This window comes from Triturus cristatus, chromosome 3_2, assembly GCF_964204655.1.
Source record: "Triturus cristatus chromosome 3_2, aTriCri1.1, whole genome shotgun sequence".
Classification (NCBI taxonomy): Eukaryota; Metazoa; Chordata; class Amphibia; order Caudata; family Salamandridae; genus Triturus; species Triturus cristatus.
In genome coordinates this window covers 309,330,838-309,357,706 of record NC_140584.1, presented here as the reverse complement: position 1 = coordinate 309,357,706, position 26,869 = coordinate 309,330,838, and the positions used below count along the sequence as shown (strand labels likewise).

General features: G+C 45.9%; 1 protein-coding gene across 1 annotated transcript in view; it reads right to left on the bottom strand.

Annotated features, from left to right (window-relative positions):
• CRYBG2 (crystallin beta-gamma domain containing 2) overlaps positions 1–26,869 on the bottom strand; it is a 462,035-nt gene that overhangs the window by 256,698 nt on the left and 178,468 nt on the right. The window lies entirely within an intron of this gene.

The window sequence follows — 26,869 nt, the reverse complement described above, 5'->3', positions numbered from 1 at the left end:
CTTTATTCCATTGTGTGGCTGCAATAGCCCAGGAATCAGTAGTTTAGGTATTCTGTGCATAGGACAGCAGGCGAAGATCGCAAGTGTTGCCCCCAATGCTCTGGCAACAGGCCCTCCTATGGCTCTGTGGAATCAATACCTGAACAGTTGGCGCATGTTGCTGCACCAATAGTCCAGCCTGGAGCCAAGTAGGTGTGGTAGAATAATATTGCTGCGACTAATCGGTACAGGGCACGCCCGCCTTTGCGATATTTAATTTTGCTGCTCCAACTTGACGATCGCAGTCCCGCCTCGTGTGTCCCAGGAGGCCTCTCCTCTTGCACGCAAGCCATATCCACACTAGCAGGCCACTCTCTTGTGAGGCAGTCGTGTGGACAAGGAGCCCTGCTCACCACCCCCATCAGTAATACATCCGCGGCATCCGTTTCCCCTGTGCACACCAAGAGGTTATTCCTTTATTTGGGTTGCGATGACCCCAGATCCGCGCTTACTGTGAGGGGGGTGTAATTTGCACCTTATTTTATTGAGCCCCAAGCCCCACTTGACCTCGATGCTGGGCTACTCCGTTGCAGCTCCCCCTTTATTTCTAACCTCGCAGGACACGACTAGGTTCACCAGGCAGTCTTAATGGCGGGTGCAAGTCTCCCTCCGCTAGTCACGGGGCAATGGTGCAGCTTTACTTCCCTCCCAGCGATGCTCACCTTTGTGTGGCTCCGGGGCAGTGTCCCTGGATGGCCAGGATCAGAGTCACCTGATCCTTCTTTAACTGCAGAGCGGGCCGCAACCCCCAGGTGCCACCATTAGATTGCAGCTCCCATCCCAGGCCCACACCTGCCTCCTACATGCGGCCAGCCGATCCAGTCGTGTAGATCCCTGGGAAGGCGAGAGGGCTCCATTACTGTCTCCTTCGCAAGCCTGCCATGGCAGATTTAGTGGATCGCGGCAGGGCTCCGTTCATGTGTGGTAGCTGCACCTCACGTCTCATAGCTCAGGGCCGCGCCCTTTCTGATCCACCGTGTCGACACCCAGCAGCGCGCTAGCAATCGTGGGTCATGTGAATCTACCCCAAGCCCCCTTAAGCCCCACAAAGCTGTCGGTGGCCCCAGGACCACATAAGGTAGGATAACTTATCGGATCTCGGGGGATGAGCAGCGGAGCTCTAACAGAGTGCGTCCGCCATCATCGCCTGCATAGCCACACCCCATTAGATCTGGGATCCTTGCCGGGGTTTCCCCTGACTTTTTGCCTTCTGATCTCCTGTTTTGCTGACCTCATTTTTGTTGGCTGTAGGACTCTGGGCACTTTACCATTGCTGACCAGTGCTAAAATGCATGTTCTCTGTACTTAAAACATGACAACATTGACTTCTCCACAATTGCCAAATTTGATTTACTTATAAGTCCTTAGTAAAGTGCATTACATGTGCGAGGGCCTGTAAATCAAATACTACTTGTGGGTCTGCAGCAATTATTGTGCCACCCACTTCAGTAGCCCTTTAAACATGTATCAGGCCTGCCAATGCAGAGTCTGTGTGTGCTGTTTTAAACTGCCATGTCGACTTGGCAAGCTAACCCTCTTGCCAGGCCCAAACTTTCCTTTTTAATACAAATAAGTCACCCCTAAGGTAGGCCCCAGACAGCCCGCAGGGCAGGGTGCAGTGTATTTAAAAACTAGGACCTGTACTTTAAAACTTTACATGTCCTGGTAGTGAAAAGCTATTACATTAGTTTTTCACTACTACAAGCCCTATATCTCTCCCATAGGTTAACATTGGGGTTACCATATTACATTTTATAAGTGTAATTACCAACTGGGAAAACATAGCTATTTCGAGTTTGGTGTCTCTGGGCTCACAATTTAAAATCATAACGTATGGTAAAGTTGGATTTTAAGTTGCAAGTCTGAAATGCCACTTTTGGAAAGTTGATGTTTTCTTACTTTAACCATTCTGTGCCACTGCCTGTCCCTGAATACACATCTAGGGTGAGGGACAGCTGGACTTTGTCCATTTCCTCTAGACAGCCAAAGACAAATGGAGCTTAGGTGCCTGATGGGCCATCCACACCCTGATGGGCCATTAACATCCTGATGGGTCATCCTGGGCAGGGTGGAAGGGAGGAGGTGACACTGGCACCTGAATGGGCCATGCCTGTCCCCATACAAAGAGCTGCACACCCCCTGTAGTGAGTCTGGAGCCAGGGCAGGAAGGGCAGGGACTTTGTGCACTTTAAAAGCCTCTCTTTGACGTACCCCCCACCTCAAAGGCACAACACTTCAGTACACTTCTGGACCTGAGGACATTCTGCCAGGAAGGCTGCTGAAAGAAACTGAAAGTCTGCTGGACTCTGCTGGACTCTGCTGACTCCTGCTTTGCTGAACCTTCCTTGCTGCCTGCTGCCCTCCTTGTCTGTGACTAAGAAGGACTGGGCCTGCATCTCTACATCCTCAGAATCAAAGTGACTCGCCGATGAAGCATCACTTTCATCGAGAGGGGTTCGTTGATGACGCATCTCCGAATGCGGGGATTGGAACCGACGCATTGCCTACATCCAGCCGGATTGACGACAACGCATTGCCTACATCCAGCCGGATTGACGACAACGCATTGCCTCCCCTGCTTCTCACATCGGGTCTTTGCCGACGACAAATCCCCCCTCCAAAGGTACCTTTTCAGTGAGACAAGTTTGGTCCCTGTATACGACCAGCGCTTCATCGCGGTCAGCCTGAACTTTTGGATGTACCCCAGTCAAGCGCGACCTGTTTTAATTAATGACTCTCAATATAGTGAAATGCGTGAAATACATGAAATGCTCCCACACGATAAAAGCACACAATGGGCCTGGATGACTGACTTTCATCCCAACAAGTATTAGAGGCAGCCAGGCACTAAGGCAGCACCTAGCACGGTTTAATGCCATCATTTAATTTAAAAAAAAAAGTATGTGGATGGCAATTTCTTTTGGCAATTACCAGAAACATTACTTGAAAATCAAGATAGGCGGCACACTGGCACCCTCTAGTGGCAGGCGCTGCTGCGCCTTTGTATATTAAGCATAGAAGAGGATCTTTGCTTTCGATTTACTCAGTGACTGAATTCAGTCTGTTTTCTGTCACCTTTACTCTGTTAGTCCTTCCAGCAGTCAGTCATTTATGACGCCGGATCCTCAGAGAATAAGCCCTTCATGTGAGGATTTTAAAAAAGTGAGAACGGTAAATACGATTATTTGGATGCTCTCATTAACAAGATCAGTTACGCTCACATTCCAAAGGTGATCCCACACCTGCTGTTTCACAACACTGCGGGCTCTCTTCATTCATGTGCTGGAACTTGTATGTAAATGGACACCTTCTTTTGACAGGGGATGCGCCGCATTGACTTTGAAAAGCAACTCAAGTTTGAATTCGCTCGTGTGCTGCCCCACAACCAGGGCTTTAAGTGGGTCGGATCTCACCGGGTCTGAGCACGAAACGGGTCTCCATCGGGCTCTGTTTTGTGCCCTCGCACAGGCGGTCCGTTTTTTTTCCCGGACTGCAGTGACAGCAGGCACATCGATGTGCGCGTGGTGAGCGTTGTAGAGGAAGGGAAATCCTTTAAAGAGAGTAATTTTCTCTCTGGATTTCCCTTCTCTTTTTGAAACTCAGGAGCAGCAACATTGTCGTGGTGTCACCAGGGCTTTAAGTGGAAGTTTTTTCAATATTATATACAAGCCATAGTTGCTGCTTATTTATCTTATGCAACTAGCAGCCATTGACAAAGCCAATAGTCCAGACTTGCATGTATGATGTGACTTGTTGTATCATATATCTGGACGCAATGACAGGAACAGTAAAATACAAGAACGGGCGGCACACTGTGCTAAACACAGATTTTGAGCCGACGTGTTTTTAAGCCACACCCTCAATTACAGTGACCACTCCACTTTGAGAGACCCCCCCCCCCCAGTTTTTTGATCCCACTTAAAGCCCTGTCCACAGCATATAACGGTGATCCAACATGATGTGCAAGGATCAAACTGTTTTTACAAACGTGCTGTTATGGCCAATACCTACAAATACAGTATACAATAACTCTTTCATTTCTTGATGGAATACTAGAGAAGGGGCTCATTTATGAGCCCTTGCGTCACTTTTGCGCCACTGATGCGTCACTTTTTGTGACGCACCAGTGGCGTAAAACATGCGCCATGTTGCGCCATATTTATGAAGTGACGCATCTAGGTAGATGCGTCACTTCGTAAACCCCTGCGCTACATTATACCTGCGCCAGGTATAATGTATGCAGGGTGGGCGTACCCCCGCAAGAAAGGGTCGTAGGAGTGGCGCAGCGAAATCTATGAGATTTCGCTGCGTCACTTCTAGGACGCCAATGCGTCAAAACCTTACGCCTGCCTTATGGCAGGCGTAAGGGTGACGCAGGCCCTTTCACATGGGGCTTGCCCCATGTGAAAGGAACATTGCTGGAGTTGCGTCAGGCTTCCGACACAACTCCAGCAATGCGCCACTTTTTGCGCCGACAGATACGTCAGTTATACTGACGTATCTGTCCTTCCTTGCGCCATGATGCGTCATATTATAAATATGACGCATCATTGGTGTCGCAAGGAGGGCGCACAGAGAAGTGACGCATCGCTGCTTTCACGCAGCGATACGTCACTTCTCATAAATGAGGCCCTTCGTTTTTAAATGTAAGAAAAACCTCTTTCTAGCCTTCTCAATGGACCTTTAAAACCCAAAGGCTTCAATAATGTGCTGCAATGCAGGCCTGATTAAACCTCTTCCGGTACAACTGTTATCTTTAGAAATATCACAACACCATCCTTACTGCCTCTGCTGATGCCCCCTGCAACCTTGGGTAGAAAGTAGGAAAAGTTCAATAACACAACAGTTTCACAAAGTATTCCACAATGGGCTTTTCTCCCGGCACTTCTTTCATTCCAGTGCTCGACTTTTCTCCAGAATTGTTTCCCAGCAATTCCCTTTGTGCAGCTTCCAATTATTCTTCCAGCTCTTTCTCACTGCGCTGCTTTACCATGAGGCTACTGATGATGAGGAAACCGGTGGGGCATCCAAATCTTTACTCATCTTTTAACTTCTTTCACGTGCATCGATTCTTTAATCTCATCTCCAGTGTAATGTGATCCCATGAACCCAGTAACCAAAGAGGACTCCAAAGTACAAATATGTAGCTTCTTTATTCACTGAACAGGGTAAGTTTAAGAAACATCAGGACCAGTTGCAGGATAAATGCATACATGTACAGGATACCTCACCAGGAGCATAGGACTCGACTGCTTAGCCTCTGGTCACAGGTGGTGTAACTGTCAGGCAAGCACTTCAAGTGACATAGCAACATTCTATGATGCATCATACTCATAGCGATGCAGGGGCACAGAGAGCACCATGAAAGCAAGACACCACACAACCCACACATAAACAAGCATTTGAATGCGGTGCATAAACACGCACTTTATACTTATAGTCCTTGCTTATGAGAAGCAACGTCTATTAAGTACAAAGTGAGTGTGTACGCACCCCTTACAGGTTGTCAAAACACATAAATAAAAGGCATTGTCATTTACAATGCCAATAGCTCAAACTCTCGCAAATGTGAGACCTATTGCATTGCAAATGCTTGTCATTTTTTGGTGTGGTTGATTCCAAGCCTTTGCTATGTTGACAGGGCATACTGCTCACGTGTTTCTATGTTTTTTTTAACATAGATAAAGGTCAAGTTATGTGGGGAGCAGTGTGGAATGCACAGGTAGTATAATGCTGAGAAAATTAACTCATCCCGCTTGGTGGATCCCAAACGTTCCCGTAATGCCTCACCTTTACGGTGTAATTAATGACCAGCTTCACCCTAACAAGTATCATCAACGACATCTCGACAACCCAGAAAACAGGGAAGAGGATCCACAGGCAATGTGTAATGTTTGGAAATTCAGCCAACCACTGCGCTGGAGAGGACCGGTAATCCGCCATACATTAACGAACTGGTCTCGAGCCAGTCTGCAAGCTCAGAGTTGCTGAAGCGAATATCCTCACATGTGACCAGTGGCAGGCATGAGCAAGAAGACGGACAAAACTAGCTGCTACGGAAGGCCGCCATGTTTGAAGAGACTTTAATCGCGGTAAAAAGAAGCATGTGCTGTCATTTAAACACCGAAATCCTACTGCATTTGCAACTTTCTCCAGGTTGTCGGAAGAAATCTGGCTCAATACTTGAATTTAAAATACAACTGCAGCCCTAGGAGAGGAAGTGAGTGTTCACAGCTGTGCAGAATAAAAACAAGTGCCGACCTAGCAGGGGTGGTGGGGGCAGACAAGCGGCGACCTCCAAAGGTTGTTGGTGGCAGTAAGCGGTAATCTGGGAGGGGTGGTAGGGGCGGGGAATACGTTTTGTGGGAGGGGTTGTGGAGACTTGAGAAACCATCAGAAAACAAGCCCAAAAAAAAGAAATAGTCTGCAGAAACAAACGTAAATAGACTGAAAGGGCACAAGATTATGTTATCTCTGCAGTGAGGACGCCTTGCGGTGCTGGTGTAGTGACGCCCAGGTATCACCCCTGGTGGGGCACTCGAGCTGCCGCTGGAGATCTGGAGCTGAATTCCTTCACGGCGACGGCGCTTAAAGAGTTGCTATTTTCCAACGGTACAGATCGCTGTGGAGCCGTGGGGAGGCAAGGTCGTGGACCGAAGGGTCTCCATTTTACCGAGGAGCCGTCGGGACAAAATGGTGGCCGGTAGAATCGGCTCGGAGTGGAACGGCTCCTGAACACTGGAGGGGCGGCAAAGCTCTGATTGTTCCCCTACGAGCACTACAGATAAGTGGCAGGCACATACGGCCCGCGACATCACCCGAGTGCACAACGGGAGAAGCTCGGCGGGGTGGACGGGAGAGCCATGGGTCATCCTCCCTACACTCCCTCATCAAAACTTAATAGCAAGTACCTCCCATGCACAGCACGAGTCCCGACTGCCTGGGCCACACTACACACGACAGACTACCAGGAGATTCCCCTCCGGTGCAGTGATCAGGCGAGAATACACTTGTGGAGGAGGATTCCTGACTCCAATATGGCGGCCATGCGAGCCACGTAAGATCTCTACTAATACAGGTACCGATGGGGCCAATTGAATCTGTAGAGACTACAAAGCAGTTTACCCTGTCCTCTAGAATCATCAGGAGGCAGCGGTTGAGGGATCTCAGAATACCCGGGTGTCCGACCTCAATATGGCCACCACACAAACGGACTAAACAACTAGGCTTCTATCTACAATTCCTCACTCTTGAAGCCCTTCCACCACCCACCCCTTTCTCGCTCCACTGGACTGCAGCAAATAGAGAATCCCCTCCAACCACACCGGACTCAATGGACTGGCTCATCGAGCTTAAACCAGCGAAGCTAGGGGTGCTCCCCCACCATTCTCCCCCACCCGGCTCACCCATCATGACATAAATTATGTGATCTTCCTCCGACCGTTGAGACCTAGCTAGCTGACCAATGGCCAGTGGAGCTACCTGTTAGCTAAAGAGGAGATGGGTTTTGGACTTCCCCCTCAGCCGTCACCTACCCAGCCAGACTTAGGGCAGACTTTCCTACATCTCTCGGTCGTATCTCCCCCTACCCCTTTACCCTTCCCCCCTACCCTTCTATGCTCCATTTATCTCGTCTTCCTATGCTCTTTAAATGTTTTCAACCGAGATCTTGCTATTTGGTCGATGCCCGGTGGAGCTACCTGACAGCTAAAGAGGAGATGGGCCGTGGACTTCCCCCTAGGCCGTCACCTACCCAGCCGGACATGGGGCAGACTTTCCTTTGTCTCACCGTCGTATCTCCCTCCTACCCCTTCACCCTACCCCCTTACCCTGCTACGCTCCATTTATCTCATCTTCTATGCTCTTTAAATGTTTTACTGGAAACTGATTTAACCTGTTAACTGATATAATTTTTTAACTTTGTGGAACCTCATGCAAAGCGCTCTGATACCTTCGGGTCTAGCCAGCGCTATATAAAACTCATTAAATAAATATCCTCTACAAAGCAAAGAGAAAAGGTCCACTCCTTCTGCGCCATGGTTCAACAAATCCCTCTATGAAGAAAGAAAGAACTTGAGGTACCTCAAGAAACAGTGGAGACAATCTCCTTCCACCATTAATCTCTCTAATCTACATTTAGCAAGATCGAGCTACCACAAACATCTTTCATGAAAAAGCATCAGAACCCTCCTCAATGCAGCCAAGAACAGACTTAAAAAGCTATTTGACCTCATCAAAAGTACCAACACCTCTCCCTCAACCATCAAGTTTGATGAACCCTCCCAAGAAAGCAACAGAATGCGCTCTATTGTTTGATGAAAAAGTGAAATTGATTGTGGATCAGGTCACTCACTCTACCCCCCTAGCGGACAGCAAATCTTTAGTTGCATGGCAGAACTTTGAAATCATCACTGAAGATGCCCTCCTTAAAAGCATTCTACAAACAAAACCCTCTAACCATTCTCTCGAACCCATTCCTAGCAACATCGCCATTGTCTTCTACACCCACACTCTTTCCTACTGGACCGGTCTGGTAAACCTCTTCCCCAATTAAGACTCCCTTCCTGTTGCTCTTTAAACAGGACAGGTTACCCCACTTCCTAAAAAACCCTCAGCTGATGTGAATGACCTCAACAACTTCCACCCTATCACCAACATCCCTTTTCTTGCGAAAATCACAGAAAGGTGTGTAGCGAAGCAACTTTTCCTACATAGCAAGAATAACAACCTTCTCGACGAATTCCAATCTGGTTTCATGCAAGACTGCAGCACTGAAATAGCCCTGCTTCAAGTGATCGACGATGCCCTGCATGTACTTGATTTGGGTGAGTCTTTGTCTCTTGATTCTTCTTGACCTATCCGCAGCCTTTGACACTGTTAATCACAAAACTTTTCTGAACACTTTAAAACAAAGAATGGGTTTTGAAGGCACAGTGCTCAAATGGTTTTATTCATTCCTCTCGGGTAGATCTCAAATGTTTAAAATAGCAAATTGTCTCTCTTACTTCAATAGCGGTAGGACAAGGAGTCCCTCAAGTCTCTATCCTCGCACCCACTTTGTTCCATCTTTACATGGAACCGTTGGGAAATCTCCTAAAAAAATCTGGGATCCATTATCACCTCTATGCTGATGACATTCAAATCTACCTTAAGGTGTTTTCTGCACACAACATCTCAATCCTCAACACCACTCTCCAATCTATCCAAAATTGGATGTCAACTCATCAACTTATTCTGAATCCTTCCAAAACGGAATTCCTTCTTCTCTCTACCTCACTTTCTCCTCTTCCTGTTCAATCTTGGATGGACAATCTTAACATACTAAACAACAAACCTATCATTGTCGACAGCACTAAATCCCATGGTGTCATTCTCGACAAAAGGCTCAACCTACACTCTCATATCAATACCATCCCCAAGAATGCAAGTTGCCAACTTGGGCTTCTCTGGGGGTTTGTCGTTTCCTTCCTGAGCAAGACCTAAAAACCTTGGTCCAATCTCTGGTTCTTTCCAGTTTGGACTACTGCAACTCTCTCCTTGCTGGCCTCCCCAAAACCCACCTTTGCCCTCTTAAATCAGTCCGCCATTCAGTGGTACGTTTCGCATATGGGGCCTAAAGAAATGATCACACCACACCCATACTGTTTTCTCTTCGCTGGCTTCCCACAGAAGCAAGGTCAATTTACAAGACTGCCTATATCACCCACAAAGCCTTGCACATCTCCACCCCTCGCTATCTGGCGAATAAACTTAAAATCTCAGGCGGCTCTAGACCTTCACGTAATGCTGAAAACTTACTGCTCGAGCCCCCAACTTTCAAAAGGTAAAGATTTGTGGCTCAATCCTTCTCAGGCAATGAGACTAGAATCTGGAAATCGCTTCCTCCAAGCCTCAGACCCACCACCTCTATCTGGATATTTCAAAATAGACCTTAAATTTCCTCTCTTCCAAAGACATTTCCAGGATGAATTCACCCCTTTGGGGGGCATTTTGCAGACTGTGGTGAACTTACCTGACGCCCTGATGCCCTGCTTATCTCCTGCCATTCCTTCTGGGTTGCTATCTTTGTGGTCTCCCCCGCCGCCATCACCTTTGCTGGCCGCTGTGGGGGGGGGACTACATCCCCCAGAGTCCTCGGCGGCACTTCCTGGTCCCGCCTTCCAGCGCGCCCTGAGGCGCTTAAAATCGAGAGGCTCCCTCGGTGGAGCGGGGGCATTTTGCAGACTGTGGTGAACTTACCTGACGCCCTGCTTATCTCCTGCCATTCCTTCTGGGTTGCTGTCGTTGTGGTCTCCCCCGCCGCCATCACCTTTGCTGGCCGCTGTGGGAGGGGACTACATCCCCCAGAGTCCTCGGCGGCACTTCCTGGTCCCGCCTTCCAGCGCGCCCGGAGGCGCTTAAAATCGAGAGGCTCCCTCGGTGGAGCGGGGGCATTTTGCAGACTGTGGTGAACTTACCTGACGCCCTGACGCCCTGCTTATCTCCTGCCATTCCTTCTGGGTTGCTGTCGTTGTGGTCTCCCCCGCCGCCATCACCTTTGCTGGCCGCTGTGGGGGGGGACTACATCCCCCAGAGTCCTCGGCGGCACTTCCTGGTCCCTCCTTCCAGCGCGCCCTGAGGCGCTTAAAATCGAGAGGCTCCCTCGGTGGAGCGGGGGCATTTTGCAGACTGTGGTGAACTTACCTGACGCCCTGACGCCCTGCTTATCTCCTGCCATTCCTTCTGGGTTGCTGTCGTTGTGGTCTCCCCCGCCGCCATCACCTTTGCTGGCCGCTGTGTGGGGGGACTACATCCCCCAGAGTCCTCGGCGGCACTTCCTGGTCCCGCCTTCCAGCGCGCCCGGAGGCGCTTAAAATCGAGAGGCTCCCTCGGTGGAGCGGGGGCATTTTGCAGACTGTGGTGAACTTACCTGACGCCCTGACGCCCTGCTTATCTCCTGCCATTCCTTCTGGGTTGCTGTCGTTGTGGTCTCCCCCGCCGCCATCACCTTTGCTGGCCGCTGTGGGGGGGGACTACATCCCCCAGAGTCCTCGGCGGCACTTCCTGGTCCCGCCTTCCAGCGCGCCCTGAGGCGCTTAAAATGGAGAGGCTCCCTCGGTGGAGCGGGGGCATTTTGCAGACTGTGGTGAACTTACCTGACGCCCTGACGCCCTGCTTATCTCCTGCCATTCCTTCTGGGTTGCTGTCGTTGTGGTCTCCCCCGCTGCCATCACCTTTGCTGGCCGCTGTGGGGGGGACTACATCCCCCAGAGTCCTCGGCGGCACTTCCTGGTCCCGCCTTCCAGCGCGCCCGGAGGCGCTTAAAATCGAGAGGCTCCCTCCGCGTCGCGGGACGCGCGCGGGCGGCGCCGGGCCAAGCCCGGGCAAAGGGCGGGCCCTCTGTGGCCCTCAGGGGACCGAGGGAGACGGGACGGGCCACCCCCCTTTTTTTTTCATTCATCACCCTGGACCTAAGCATTGAGGTGACTTTGCTATTACCTTTATAGGTCGTATGAGAGTTTGTGTATGCTCTTATAGCTGTTAAAGTGGTGCTTTAATCACGTCTCTAGTGTTGTAACCATTCCTTCGGTCACTCCGTATAGAATGACTAAAGCAAGAAAGACTCCCGTGGCTACAAGATCAATTACCAGAAACAAAAATGTATCATCTACACCATTACCATCACTTACAGCTATAGACCTAATGCTACAAAAAACTATAGATGTAGTTGCTGACGCTATTCAAAACACGGAGAGGCGCCTGTCACTAACCCCAAATATGTGCTTCCCAAATCTTGACATGCATACAACTGTTAACAATAATACTATGGAGTCCCTTTCTAATGCGGAGGATTCACTCTTGTTACTATCTTTTACAGGGCTACCTAGTGGTAAAAGTTGTTTAAATAATACATCTTTAATTCCACTTGTTCCACCGATTAGTATTGAAGGAAGCCCCTTGTTTGTTCCTAATTGTGGGGATAATTCGCGTCTATCTTATCCAGGAAACATCCCATCAAATCCCCAGGGGAAGTACTTGCAGAAAGTTCTCCCCTAGTTAACAACACAACAGTAGATAATTCATCTCCCCCAAAAAAGCTGAAACGGCGTTACGGTAAAAAAACAAAATCAATTGTGCGGAAAACCTACAGACCGCTAGGTAATCATAAGCCCTCAGCAAAAGACGTTTGGCAAAACTTTAAACTGGCTAAATCAACTAAAAAAACATCTAACGAGATTGCAAAACCTTCAAAGCAAGATGTACTATTGCTCAATGAAAAACAGCCAGAGAATATTAAAACCCTAATAGATCAGTCAAGCCAAACAGAAAGGGTGGGTATATTAGATAAATTATACTTAACAGATATGGAACAGTTATTTCGTTCTCTCCTTCAGCCTATAAGTGAAAAAATATTTAGCATTGAGCAATTTTTGTAGAAGTTTGAGAAGCTTCAGAGCAAGGATTCCATTAGCATGCCCAAATCTTCCATCACATCTATACAGATTGACAATTTAGAAACTGTCGATCCTAACTTGGCATATCTCTCTCCTTTGGGTGTAATAGTTCATAATGACCCAAAACCGCCCATAAGTGAACACAATGAAATAATAGTAGCGTCGACTATGCCTACTACCTCAGATGGCCTATTAGTGGGCAGCGATGAAAGCGAATGGGCCACGGAAGGTTTATCTCCTGTTTCATCTGATGACCAGGCTGAACCTGAAAGGCCCATATTAACAACAAATACAGCTATTAATGCGCGATCAGCACAATTACCTACGTTGCCACAACAAATTAAAAAACCCATTCATATTAATCTGCCTCCTGAATCACACCCATACACCATAGTAATGATAGGTGTACCACAATTAGAAGAGGGTAAGGTAGAGAGATATGGGGATTTGAAAAATAAAGTTAGTCATTGGCTAACCGCACATAGACCGATCCCTCGCCACATTAGTGGTAAAATAACAAACGTTAGGAGGGTCGATTGGGTGGGTCACAGATTTAAATCCACCGAGGGTGATTGTATCATTGTTACCTTTAAGGATAACCGTGTAGTAAAGCACATTACCAGCTGGAAGGAAGGCTCGATTAATAGCTTGATTCGCACTATGGATCTAAGTTATTTTTATCCCTCAAGTGCTTATAGTTCTAATAAACTGTTTACAAACCCTAACAGAGAACAGGAGGAAAACTATGTTAATCACAATTTATATTATGACGATGTAACACCAACGAACTATGGCCCTTATATCACAAGAAACCATATACAGTATAGGAGTGATATACCAGGGGAGACTAGACAGGGTAACCACCCAGTATCTTATTATGAAAAATGGGAGGCCCCACACGGATTGCTTCATCACCGAAATCATTTTCAAATAAAATACCCTGACATCTACTACAACGTACCTACTTCAAATAGATTTGATGTCTTTTATGAGTAGAATGGCCTAGAGGGTGTTGATTGACTGCATGATATACCAGCCTTATCCACGTATACTGATCATAAGCCTAGCACTTCTGTCCATGGCGAAATTGAGTTCACACAAGTAGCAATCGTTCCCCCTTTAAACGCTGAATTAGTTAGTAATAATCATGTAGAGCCAGATATAGATTTTTTAAGAGATTGCCTCGAATCAGTTGAACACGAGCATATTAGCACATTGCATTACCCGTCTGAAACTTTTAATCTTCATCCAGCCCATGTAGAACCAATTCCTTCTACTACGGAAAACACAGGAGTTATACATGTTGATCAATTAAATTGTTTATTAGAACCTACTCATACTGAAGTTTTCAATGGTATTGAGACTGATGATGTTTATAATGTGAGTTTAGTCTCCTGGAATGTAGCAGGTTTGGCTGATAAAATAAGTGATCCCACATGGTTGGCATTTGTTAAAAAACATGCCTTCATATGCCTTCAAGAGACATGGATGGAAGATAACAATGTTTTCATTGAAGGATATCAAAGTTTCATTAGGCCAGCAGCCCCCTCAGCTAGTGGTAGAGCAAAGGGGGGCCTGGTCATTTTTATAAATTTGGCTCTTTCTTGTCTTATACGTAATCGACATAATGCAAATAGAAATGTGCAAGTACTCGAACTGAAGAGAGGTAAACATGCTCTGACTCTGGTTAATTTTTACAACGCTATATCCAGTCAAGGGGAATGTCTCTGAAAGAAATGCTGAGAGAAGGTGCAGGTGTATTGTCATGTAATCTACTGATAGTAGGAGACTTTAACGTACACCCTTGTGGTAACCCACGAGTCACTCCTATGGGGTCTCTGGGATGTAACAATGTGAATGGTTTTCATTTCAACCACACTAGGTGTGGACTTCTCCTAAATGATTTGCTAAATGAAAACAATTTGTCTGTAGCTATGTCTATGGTGCCTGAGTCTAAGGTTCATGATAGTCCAACATTTAAAGGAACAGGCTATGGGTCTTTTATAGACCATATATTTCTATCTGCAGACCTTGCCAATCAGGCTTCTAGTTTTACTATCCAAACGAATATTTACAGTGATCATAACCCCCTAACTATTAGATTGGGTGGGGGTGTATTTGAACAGCGAAAGCACTGTGAAGATCGGGGAACCTTAAAATGTATAAATGGTAAACGTCGTCTGAAATGGCACTTGGTAAATCATGTAAACTTTTATAATGAAATTAATAATTTATGTGGCCAAGAACTTGCGGCTTGTGTATCAGCATCCACATCCCCAGAGCAAATTATAGCTATTTTTGAGGATGTGGTGTCCACAGTAGGCTCATTGCTTCCAGTCTCAGTGAAGAGACAAGTCAGAAATAACCCTAAATGGTTTGACCATACTTGCTCTAAGGCAAGCAAAGACTTAAGAAAAGCATTAAAAACTAAACCCAGAGACTCAGGTCTAATTAAAAATCTTCGATTGATTTACAAAAAATCACTTGATAGACGCAAAAAGGAAATAAAGGCCTGTACCTGGGAATCTTTGCTTGACCCTTTAATTCTGGGTAACAGCAGCAAATTTTGGGAAATTATCAATAAACCTTTGTTTGATAACCCCAGTGATACTGCATTAGGTACTAACATCCCAGAGGAGGATTGGATTAATCATTTTAGCGTAATCTTTAAAAGCAACGAGCAACAGGCAGAACATGAATTTTTAATTCCCAAGGAGAACTCTCTGTACTTTTTGGTCAACGAGGTAGAAAAGGCCATCCATGGGCTAACCGGTAATAAGGCACCAGGGCCGGATGGTCTACCCCCGGATCTTTTTAAATCTTGTACCCTACTTTGGGCCCCTGTTCTCACCAATGTAATAAATGCAGCTGCGACCTCTGGTTGCCCAAAGTCATGGGGGCAATCGACTATAGTTCCTGTGTTTAAAAAGGGTGATCGTAGTAGCCCATTATGCTACAGGCCAATTTCATTAATCAACTCTGTAGCAAAAGTAGTAGGGGGTGTAATCTTGAACAGGTTAACAACATGGGCACACGAGAATAATGTTATATCCCCAATACAATATGGCTTCAGACCTGGACACTCAACAGTAACCCAGCGTCTGAACCTATATTTGATCGTAGGCAAATATACTTTGGCGCGACAGGGAACCATTCATATGGCTTTTATGGACTTATCATCCGCTTTTGACTGCGTGGACAGAGGTAAATTATGGGACATTATGTCAAAGATGGGTGTTGAGCAGAATCTAATTCACTTACTGGCTGATCTGCACTCTGATACAAGAGCTAATGTTCGCTATACTCAAGATTTGAAAGTGACAGGGGACATTAGAATCAATCGGGGTGTTCGACAAGGATGTATCCTGGCCCCATTCCTCTTTAACCTGTATATTAATGACTTAGAGGATTATCTTTTAAGAACAGGTGCGGATTACCCTTATGTAGGCCGAAGAGGTGTTCCAGTTCTGCTCTACGCAGACGATGCTGTCCTGGTTTCAAGGACAGCAATCGGTCTCCAGACACTCCTAAATTCATTTTATCTTTTTATGGAGTCTCGAGGCCTTAGTATTAATAACTCTAAGTCCTTTGTTATGAAAATTGGCCAAGGGTCAAGAAAACCAAATTCTTTCATCATAAACGGGGAAAAAATTCCATCGTCCAAAACCTTCTCATACCTCGGGGTCCTTCTTGATGATCAATTATCTTGGGGCCCTGCTGTCCTTAAAAAGAAGGGTGAGGTAACTCGCGTTAGCACAGCCATACTTGGTTTTGCGAGAAAAATGGGCAATAGCCCGGTGGCTGCCTTGCTTAAACTATATCAAGCCAAGAGCGTTGCCGTTGCTTGCTACGGTAGCGAGCTCTGGGGCTATAGCCAGATGCGAGACCTAGAGGCTACAGAAAACAACTTTCTAAAGAAGGTCTTGAGGCTGCCAAGGGGAACCGGTAACTTCTCGGTTCACGAGGAGTTAGGTGTACCCTTTCTTAGTGATAGAATAGCAGCAAACCCCTTATTATGTTGGATGAACTCTTGGCTAAACAATGACATACCTCTTACTCACGATATATTAAGAGAAGCATTAACTTGGGATGGAAAGCTTAAGGTCCCGTGGCTGAAGTACATAAAAGATTGCCTCACCGAATTGGGACGGCCGGACCTGTTCTCAATCCCAACTACTATAACTAAAGCAGATGTTACATTCGTGAAAAAAACATTTATGGCAACTAGGTACCTTGCACGGGAGGAGGGTGAGCTTTTGAAAAACAGTGTCAGGAAACACGTTCTACTTAAAACATGTTTACAAATGGAACCGTATTTATCATGGCCTATGTCCGGCTACGATCGTTTTCTGTTGACAAGGTTCCGTTTTGACCTGTTTCACCTCTTACTGGCGGTACCAAGAGGGGCCCATCGAGGTCAAGTGTTGCCTGCTTGCGGCTGCGACGGAAAGTCTCCGCAAGATTTGGCGCACTTTTTATTTATCTGTCCTTATTACTCAGTACCTCGGAGGCTATATTTAAAGCCTTGCCTAAAAAAACTAAAATTCACACAGATTAAACCAGCACTTTATTTCCTTCAACTACTGAATTGTGACTGCACTCTATATGTATGCAGTTTTTTAAAATTAGCCATCATTTTCAGGAAAAGTATGGAAGGATAATTATGCTGTTATTATTGTTGTACCTCTTAATCTTTTTAACCTTGTATAATTATTTATATTCTTAACCTGCGTATCCTGCCTGTTGCTCTGGTTCTTAATGCTTACATAATCTGCCTGTCTTACAAATGAACTGGATAGCTCGTTTTTAAATTGTTTATGAAATTTGTTTATAAATGTATGTTTTATGAATTGTACTTTTATGATTGTAAATATTACAATCGAATAAAGTTATTACTACTACTACTACTACTACACCCCTTTGCTTGACCCTCAAGCCCGCTTGGCATTTACTTGAGCTCAGTCTTGTAAATATGTATTCAATACCTGTATTAACCTAATTTTGCCACCTCCTATTTTATTTTAACTTTTTTAATTATCCTGGTTGTATTTGTAACTTGTTGGTGTGTAAATCTTCTTATGTAACATACTTGGTTCTATTGTAAAGCGCTCTGACACCTTTGGATAAAGTCTGCGCTGTATAAAACTGCATTAAATAAATAAATAAATACAAAATTAATAAATAGGGCTGTCGCCATGGGAGGGAACCAAACCAAGAGGGCCGGACAAATACAGGCAATCCACCACTAAAAAGCAAGGATTTCGGAGCAAATAACAAATGATGGGTGTTTGTAAAACATACAGAGTAGATACATCATGTCTCGAAGAGACAGCGCCTGGCCGAGCCATAAAAAACAGCTCAGCACTGAAGTCGGGAGGGGAAGAGCCTCGGCAACTAAGGGTCTATCACGACAAAACCTTATAAATAAACGTGAGCTGCAGTTTCACTAATTTCCAGCAGGTGGCGCAATTGTACTGCAAACTGTGCTCCCTCCACACTCCAACGTATTATCATGGGCGTCTCACAGAGCGAGAAAATGTGCAGTTCGCTTACATCAGACAAGCACAGGTCATTGTGAGTGAAACTATTAAAGTATTATATTGACAGCCTTTAGAATGACCTTCCTCAGTCTGACTCATAGGCCGTTTCATCCTTTTTCACGTTTAAAGGCGCAGAGTGATTTGTTATGTTCTGTACTCTGTGTAGGTTATGTGTTGGTTACGATGATAAGAGCCACTGAAGCCCCCCACTCTTTATTTAAAGGCACAGCAGTCATAGATATGGCGCTAGAGGGGCTGCTCTGGATGGGCAGCCCTCGCTGGAGGATGCTGTCACCAGCCCAGGAGACAGGTAGGGTTTTACTGGCCTCGCGTCCATTGTTAGATCAAGGCCGATAAAAAAACTATTGGCAAAAACAGTGAAATCTGGCATTTTTTTAAACTCCCGAGCATAAACCAAAAAAAACAACAAATACATATAGAAATCAGTTAAAAGTATTTGGGAGCTAACTAAATCGTTTCAGAATGAACATTAGAGCAAGCAGAGAGATAATTGCATTGTTATGAGACAATCCTGACAATTTTATTCAAATTTGTTTTCATCGGCCAACTCTTGGCTGTTCCACAATAGCTACACAGAAAAAAACGGCGGTGTTATTTTTTCTAAGAAACATGGCAACCCATAGACTACTGGATCTCCCCAACCACAGACCGTGCAGGTGGTGGTCACTGCGGCTGACCCCAGTGGTGGCTGGTGATCATTCAAAGTGCTGGGGCATAATACTTGACCCAAATTCCAGCATTCGAGCAAGCAAGCCTGGCTTGTTCAAGGACGGTAAGGGGTCTTCCCAGAGGAAATTATTATAAAAATGGAGTCAAATAGTGCATTTTAAAGCATAATGTTCACATAAATTGGCTAAACAGCAAGAGGCTCTGAAAGGGCATTAGATAAATATTTAAGTATTTTTCATGGTGTGTCAAGCTATTGAAGGCTGACGCTCCAGGGTAGTTAAACCTATTTTTTTTCAAAATGTGCTATAGGTGCCCACCATATGGGAATACTTACGATCTTTAGATATGATGGACTCTTTATCACTGTGACACACACTGAGCATTGCAGCCCACTGGGTGACAGGTGCTATAACCTTATATCAGTCCCTAGAATCATCCAGGCCTAGAGATGAGAAATGATCTCCTATTATCCCTACCCTCTAGAGGCGATAGATTGATCCGTTCCTTAGCCAATACTTGAGGGGACAAGCACTGTATGCATGTGTCGATCTCCTGACAACCAGCCGCAGAGATGACAGCCACTGTATCCATGAGCCGCTGAGCCCTAGAGGTAGGAAGCTCTGCACTGCTGAGCTAATACTGTGAGATATCCCGCTCTAATGGTAGCACGTTGTGTGTGGCAGTGCCCATGTTTTGATCACAGTGCGTACAACCCCACAGCCATCTTCCCTGGCTCAGCCACATATACTCCTTATGTCATCCCTACACTTGTTATAGGAGTTCACGCCCATATGACCAAGAGATTGTCATGCATCACAATATAGATGCAGATTCTAGCCCCTCCTCCACCCAGTGAGCCACCAAACACCCAAGAACACACCAACGACAGAGGCAGGGGAAAATCACAACCCAGAAAGACCTGGCAGCTGCAAAGGAAAAAATACAACTTACTGATAGTTTTACCATGAAACAATGCCAATTGGATTGCAAGTAAACATAATATGCATAAAGGTGCTGGGGGCTAATCTGGAGTCCTTATTCCTAGAGTGAATTCACTACTAGAGAGCAGACGCTGGAGGATGGTTAAAGAGATCAGAGTGTACAGATTTTTCTGTCATTGTGTCATTCAGTACTGTGTATCCCAGTGCTTATTAGTGAAACAACCAACCTGAGAAGTAGCATGAAAATGACCTACATTCATTCTTCTTGGTAACCTCTGGGGTTCTCACAGAAATTGATCACCTGTGCTGCTTGAGCAGTAGGTTCTTCAAAGTAACTAGTTACATGAAAAATTTCTAATGAACAGTGCTTAATTTGTGCCAGTGGTTTCCGGTTCTCGGCACCAGCACCTATGTTTTTTAATATCGGCACTTTGATATTCTAGCACATGGTGGCACTGTCTGGTTATTTTTTAAATTAGCACATCATCAGAGTGATTCACAATTTAATACATTACAACAAAGTGATACCAGTACGAATGCACCCTGGTCATTTCTACAGCTTTGGGTGACCTGGAATAGTCAAAACTGTCACATTTGTAGGAGTGTGATGGTTAGTGGATAGCACTGATACTGACATTTGGCAGTGCTGACAATGGCAGTGTGTGGTGCAAGCTGCAGTTGCCTCATTAGAGGTGTTTGCACAAAATATCGTAGAACAAATATTGTGTGGATAAAATATTGTGTCAAGAACATCGAGGACAAAATTATTGTGAAGGTAAGTTTCTGTGAGTAAGCAAACTTTAACTATTCTTAACCCTTATATATGTACCATGACGATATATATAAATATATATATATCGTTTTTGCTGTTTTGCCATTTCGGCTAGTTTTGTCTGCCATCTGTTTTGCATTTTCCTGCTAATTTTACTGCTCTCTGTTTTCTTTTCTGCCCTCTGTTTTTGCCTTTTCTGCTAGCTTTTTTGCAGTCTGTTTTTCCCTCTTCTGGTCTGTTTTGCCTTTTCTGCTATTTTTTCTGCCCTCTGGTTTGCCCTCTTCTGGTCTGTTTTGCCTTTTCTGCTAATTTTTCTGCCCTCTGTTTTTGCCTTTTCTGCTAGTGTTTCTGCCTTCTGTTTTGCCCTCTTCTGCTCTGTTTTGCCTTTTCTGCTCGTTTTTCTGCCCCTTGTTTTGCCTTTTCTGCTCGCTCCTTCCTCTGCCCTCTGTTTTGCCTTTTTCTGCTAGTTTCTTCCCTCATCCTGCCATTTCCTCAGGACCTGGATTTTTGACGGAGACCTTCCACCCCAGCGTCCAGATACCCCAGGGGTGACAGTGCCACACTCTACAAATGATGATTGATTGAAGGCAAGTAGATGTGGGGTTCGGTATAGTAAATCTGTGCTTATCTCGTTGCACTTACCTTCTCAATATTTTGGTCCTTGATATTTTTGACATGATATTCTGTTCACATGATATTTGTTTCCTAGATATTCCCTCCTAAGAAATGCCTAAGGCCTTAGCACTTACTATTTCACAAATGCTTACAAAGCATGTGACAACTGCATGTAAAACAGCATGGCATACTGCAACTCTTTATTCATCATAAGTCTCCAACATGGTGAGCATCCCTTGCAGTAAGTAGTGTGCTACCCGTCTGCAAAGCGCTTCAGAGCCTCGTCAGGCAGAGAAAGATCTATATAAACTCTACTGCAGAATAATACGTTCTTTCCTTCATACTTAAATCATAAAGACATGCATTTATAGCAGTCCAAAAATACACACAAAGCAGTTACTGCACAGATGACTGCTTGTTGGCATGTACGATTTCCAAAGGAACCCACCAATGTGGATATAGAATTCTAATCCTGGTACTCATTGCTGTTACGTCACAGCACCAGCCGAGATCCTTGAGAAAGAAGTGCAGAAACAGCTATCCAACTTCCTAGAGTCCAACAAACTACTACATGACTCCCAGTCCAGCTTTAGATCAGGATATAGCACAGAGACCGCACTGCTTGAAGTAGCAGAAACAGTCCGGGAGACCTTGGATAAGGGTAGCTGTGCAATGCTGGTGCTGCTGGACCTGTCGTCGGCATTTGATACGGTGTCTCATAGGATCCTCCTAGACAGGCTCAGGCAGCTGGGAGTGATGGGGACTACCCTAGCATGGTTCAGCTCCTTTCTTGAGGGCAGGTCCAAGAGAATACAGCTGCATCCCCATACTTCCTCCACTCGCCCCCTGATCTGTGGTGTCCCTCAGGGCTCGGCCCTCAGTCCCACTCTTTTTAATATCTACCTTGCCCACCTGGCCCCACTTGTAGAGCAACACGGTGTAAATGTGATCTCATACGCTGATGATACACATCTTGTGTTCTCATTCAGAGATCACTCTGAGGCAGCATTTACAAACTTCAAGCAATGTCCATGGACATATCAGCCTGGATGACTGACAACTGTCTAAGGCTGAACACCGATAAAACTGAGGTATTGTTTTTCATTCAGCCATCCCCTCCACAATCCATCCTCTGGTGGCCTTCTCAGCTTAATCCTCCTCCTCTTCCTGTCTCCCCTGCCAGGAACCTAGGGTTCAAATTTGACACCACCCTCTCATGCAAAACCCAGATAGGCCATATTCCCTCGTCATGTTTCTGGAAAATGAAGGCTCTACAGAGATTCCTGCATCTCCTACCTATGGACTGCAGGAAAACATTAGTTCATGCGCTGATCACATCACAGCTGGACTACGCAAACAGTTTGTATCTGGGTTTGCCAGCCCACCTGATAAAGAAATTGCAAACTATACAGAACGCAGGTCTTTTGCCGTCCGAACTGCAACGCTGTGGAACTCCATGCCCGAACACATCAGAAAGGCCAACTCAGAATCTACCTTCCATAAATCCTTGAAGACCTGGCTTTTTGGCCTCCCCTAGCACCCTGAGGCACCTTACAACTTGTCCTCACCCTTCTGTCTCCGTTGCTAGCGCCAGGACACCTCCGTTGGGGGTAGCCGTGCGCTCTACAAGCTACAAAAATAAATAAAATAAGTGAAAAAGAAAAGGTGTTTTCAGTGTATCTACCAAGCAGCGCCATGATAGCAGTTGGTTTCCAGTCTTCACCCACTGACACCTAGTCTCAGTACACTTAATGGAAGCGGTGGAAGGGGGCACTGATCCACCATATCCCCAGTCTTCCCGTTTCACCATGATCTTCAGAGACACAAGCCAAGCGCAGGAATGTGGGTGATGTGTTAGTGTCTACCCTGACTCTCAGGAGTCTATGCAGACCTCTGCAAGAGTGCAACTTTGCCAAGCTCTGCGTCATCTCTATGTTATAGTCCTTGTTGAATACAGTGCCTGCTAATGCTCCCTTTCGGAAGGGAGAGGAAGGAATGCTAAGAGGGTTTATGAGCTGAGTGGAATGATCCCAGTTATGTCTTTAAATTTGGGTGAAGAGTGCGGAGGGAGGTGGGGAGGCTGGCTGGACACAAGGGCCCATATATATCACGGTGTTGCATCACCCTTGTGCCACACAAAGGGGCGCAAGGGCGACGGAACACACACCAGATTTACCAAGCCACGCAAGGCCATCTCGCGTGGTCCTTCAGGCTTGATAAATCTGGAGTAACGCAAGACAGCACAAATCGCTACCTTGCGTTACTCTGCCCCAGGGAGGCGTTCCCTGGGTGGAGTGTGGGTGTTCCCACGCAACCACTCATGGATTTTGGCGCATTCTCAGATTTACCATCAGTGGTAGAACTGGCAATGCGTTCAAAATGCTGCGTCTCCCCAGGGGAAGTGTAACAAGGAGAAATATCTTTATTTCTCCTTGTTTCTTCCTCGTTCTACATGTGCTGCATTCTGCAAAACACATTGAAAGAGGAAAAGGCTGCTAAGGTTATTTTTGGTGCAAGAAGGTGTCCCTTCCTGCCCTAAAAGAATCCTGCCTCCAACGCAGGTACCCTTGAATCATGGTGCAAGGGTGCCTGCATTGGCGCAAGGCAGCACATGGTGCAACAGCACAGGTAAAGGACAGAAATGCACAAGTATAATTTTAAATATGGTGCATTCCTTCCTTTTCACAGCAGTAGAGCGCAACAAGGTGGCTTACTGCGTTGCGCTGCATGAAAGTGTGATATATCTGGGCCTAGGTGTGTTTTTAAGATATTTAAAGGGCCAGGAGCCACTGTGTTCGGCACAAGAACACATTTTCAGTGAGGCCATATTGTGCATGGACCTTCCAGAAGGCCTGTTCCCTTCCACTACTGGTCCATAGGATCTTCTTAGCGGGTCGGAGGGGTACATTATTTTCCTGTGTTCTTTTATAGCACAGATCGCATCAGGTTGATACAAGAGTGCTTCACATGAAGACATTCAGCATTGCTAGCCCATAGGATGATGAGTGCTTACAATATTTACGTTTGAGAGAGAAAGTGTATTCTATCAAATCTTTGTGAATCATGTACTCATGAGTTTTTGGTTATGGTTCGTAGACACTATTTATACCAATCTCGTCCATAGTTACGATCAATAAGGCAAGTAGGTTGTTCTGCCTCAATGATTGACTCAATCGTATGTGTTTCTTAGACTTTATGTACGGATAACTACAGTGTCAAAATTCATTGTTTGCATCTTCACTTCATTTAGATGTAACGCTGTTCGGAGTGGTGAACCGGAGTTCCGAGTTCGAGGTCATCGCATTTATTGGGAAGAAGCGTCATTGTGTGGGTTTATCAGTAGAAGTGTCATCATACTGTTAGCAGGAGAGGCCGTAATGTCACCCTGATGTTGGTGTTTTCGTTTCACTCTTAAGGATGTGGCTCAACATTTAGAGAAGTCGTCTTTGAAGCCGGGGAACCTTGTTCGAGTCTCGGCAGGGACGCTCAACATCCTGCGGCTCTGGGCAAATCACTGAGGACCAGATTTACCACAGAATCACACAGTGCAGCAGCTGCAAATGCTTCACTGTGCTGTGTGAAAGGGAGAGAGGAGGAGAGCGCCATATTTACAGAAATATGTCACCCTCCACCACTTTTCCCATCTCCGGCTCTGAAATCAACTGCTTTTCGCCATAGTGGAAGGGTGTCTCCGTGAGTCTAGCATAGGTTTTGTATTGGAAGGGTACCCTTCCAGTGCAAAACACCATGCATAGACTGACTTTAACCCTTTTCCCTCTTTGTATGTGTGCTTACAGCGCAGCACACGTACAAAGTCGGAAAAGGAAGGAGAAATGAAAGCATTTCTCCATCATTGTGCCTACTTCAAAAGGGAGCAGTTTTCTGACACTACTTCCTGTCTACTTTATTTAGTAAATAGGGTTTAGCGTCTTAAACCTTGGGTGGTTACATGGGAACGCCCATGCTCCACCCATGGAAAACCCCCTTGGAGCCAAGTAATGCAAAGCAGCGCATCACATTATTTTCAGCGCTAAACAAGTTTAGAGCTGGAAAGTAAATCGGAAAAAAAAGATTTTATGACGATTTGCATCACTTTTGTAAATCTCAACCTAAATCTCCTTGTGCCTAACAAGATGAATGTGATCGTCTGTAATGCAACTGGTGCTCATGTAAAGTGCTCTGATACCTTTGGGTCAAGATCACGCTATATAAAAAAAAAAACTCAAGGGAGAGGTAGGAGGTGACAGTCCTAACCTTGAGAATCATTTTCTTCTAAATTTTAGGAGCTGCCCCAGAGGAAGAACGATTGTTTGTTAGATTTCCGTATGTCTTGTGTTACCCTTTCTTTTCTTCTGGGGTTTCAGCTTACTTTTGGATTTCAAGTGTGAGGGCAAAGCCGAGAATTGTGATGTAAGCCTTTATAAGTACCGCATGCATGAGTGGCATGATATAATATTTTTTCTTGGGTTTCAAGTGACACCACAGCCAACTCGAGCTTCGCTATTGTTGTTTATAAACTTCCTTGGAACCGCTAACCGGAAGGAAAACAATCGTGGTTTTAGTACCAGCCCTTCTACAATTCAAAGAAGACTAGAGACTAGCCTTGAACATTATCCCTGTGAATGCCTCTGTGTCCTTAATTGGAAGCCATCTTACACAACCAATAGGTCTGACAGCTCTTGTTAACTACTATGACATCACTGCAGTCTACTACCACTTTGGTTGCCAGCTGCAGTGACCACAAAATGGCTGCCTTTGCATTTCACAGCCTCACCCCAGGCTTCCCGGGACCTCGAAGCTCGGGAAAGGATAATGGAAGGAATGAAATAAACCATATACCACGCAGCATTTTACATTAGGAAATTTCAAAAAGGGGCTGGCTGCGAAATGCTCTGAACTTTTCCTGGTGCCGGCATGAAAAGCTTATCCAGCCCAGGATTTTTTTTGTGGTCATTTTGATACTTGTAGTCTGGAAATTATTATAGTTTTTTAGGACTGAAAATGCAAAGAAAAAAACTGGACTGCTTGAGTAACTGGTGCACCGAGCTGGGAAGGGCTTGGTGGAGAGCTACAGAGTGGTACATACGTATCATAAAGAATGCCCCTGCTGTATTTTGTTGCCCTTTACAAAGGGGATGTTTTAAGGTAGGGGCAGCTTTACACAATGCATAGGTTTACCAGAGACAGTATGTACCAAGATTACTGACCCATCAACGTATGGATGGATGGAGGCAGTGCTGTGAGCGGTAGCATAACACAAAACTGAGCCTCCAAGCTAAATGTGCTGAAGGGCTTCTCTGATTCCAGCATCGGACAGATCTCTAGAGACCAAAGGCTCAATGATAGATCCATTAATGGTTGTAGCACCCCTAGATCATACAGGCTGGATGGGTCAACATTGGAGTGGAGTGGTGTGGCTCACTGGTTAGAGGCAGCAGACCCGGAAGCAGAGGACGGCCCGGGACCAGGGTTCAATTCCCGACGCGGCAGGGTCTTGGACCAGGGCCAGCGGACTCGATAATTCTCGCCTCGGTGCCTACTCTAACCAGGGATCACACTCGGCAACTCTGGGTATTAGCTTGCCTCATCTCCACAACGGCCCCCCACATTCGCCGGGGATGCCTGGTTTCACCTTGGAGATACCCAGGAGGGACCATCTCACAGGGATAGCCAGGACGGTCTACAGCGCTGGGACACTTCCGAGTAAAATAACATAACATAACATTATGACACTCGCTGTGGGCAGTGGAGCAAGCCACATTAAGGGGTCATCAGAGTAAAATGTGTAGGGGCCTGTGGTTACCGCATATGACCTTGTAGATGGCCACTTACCAGCAC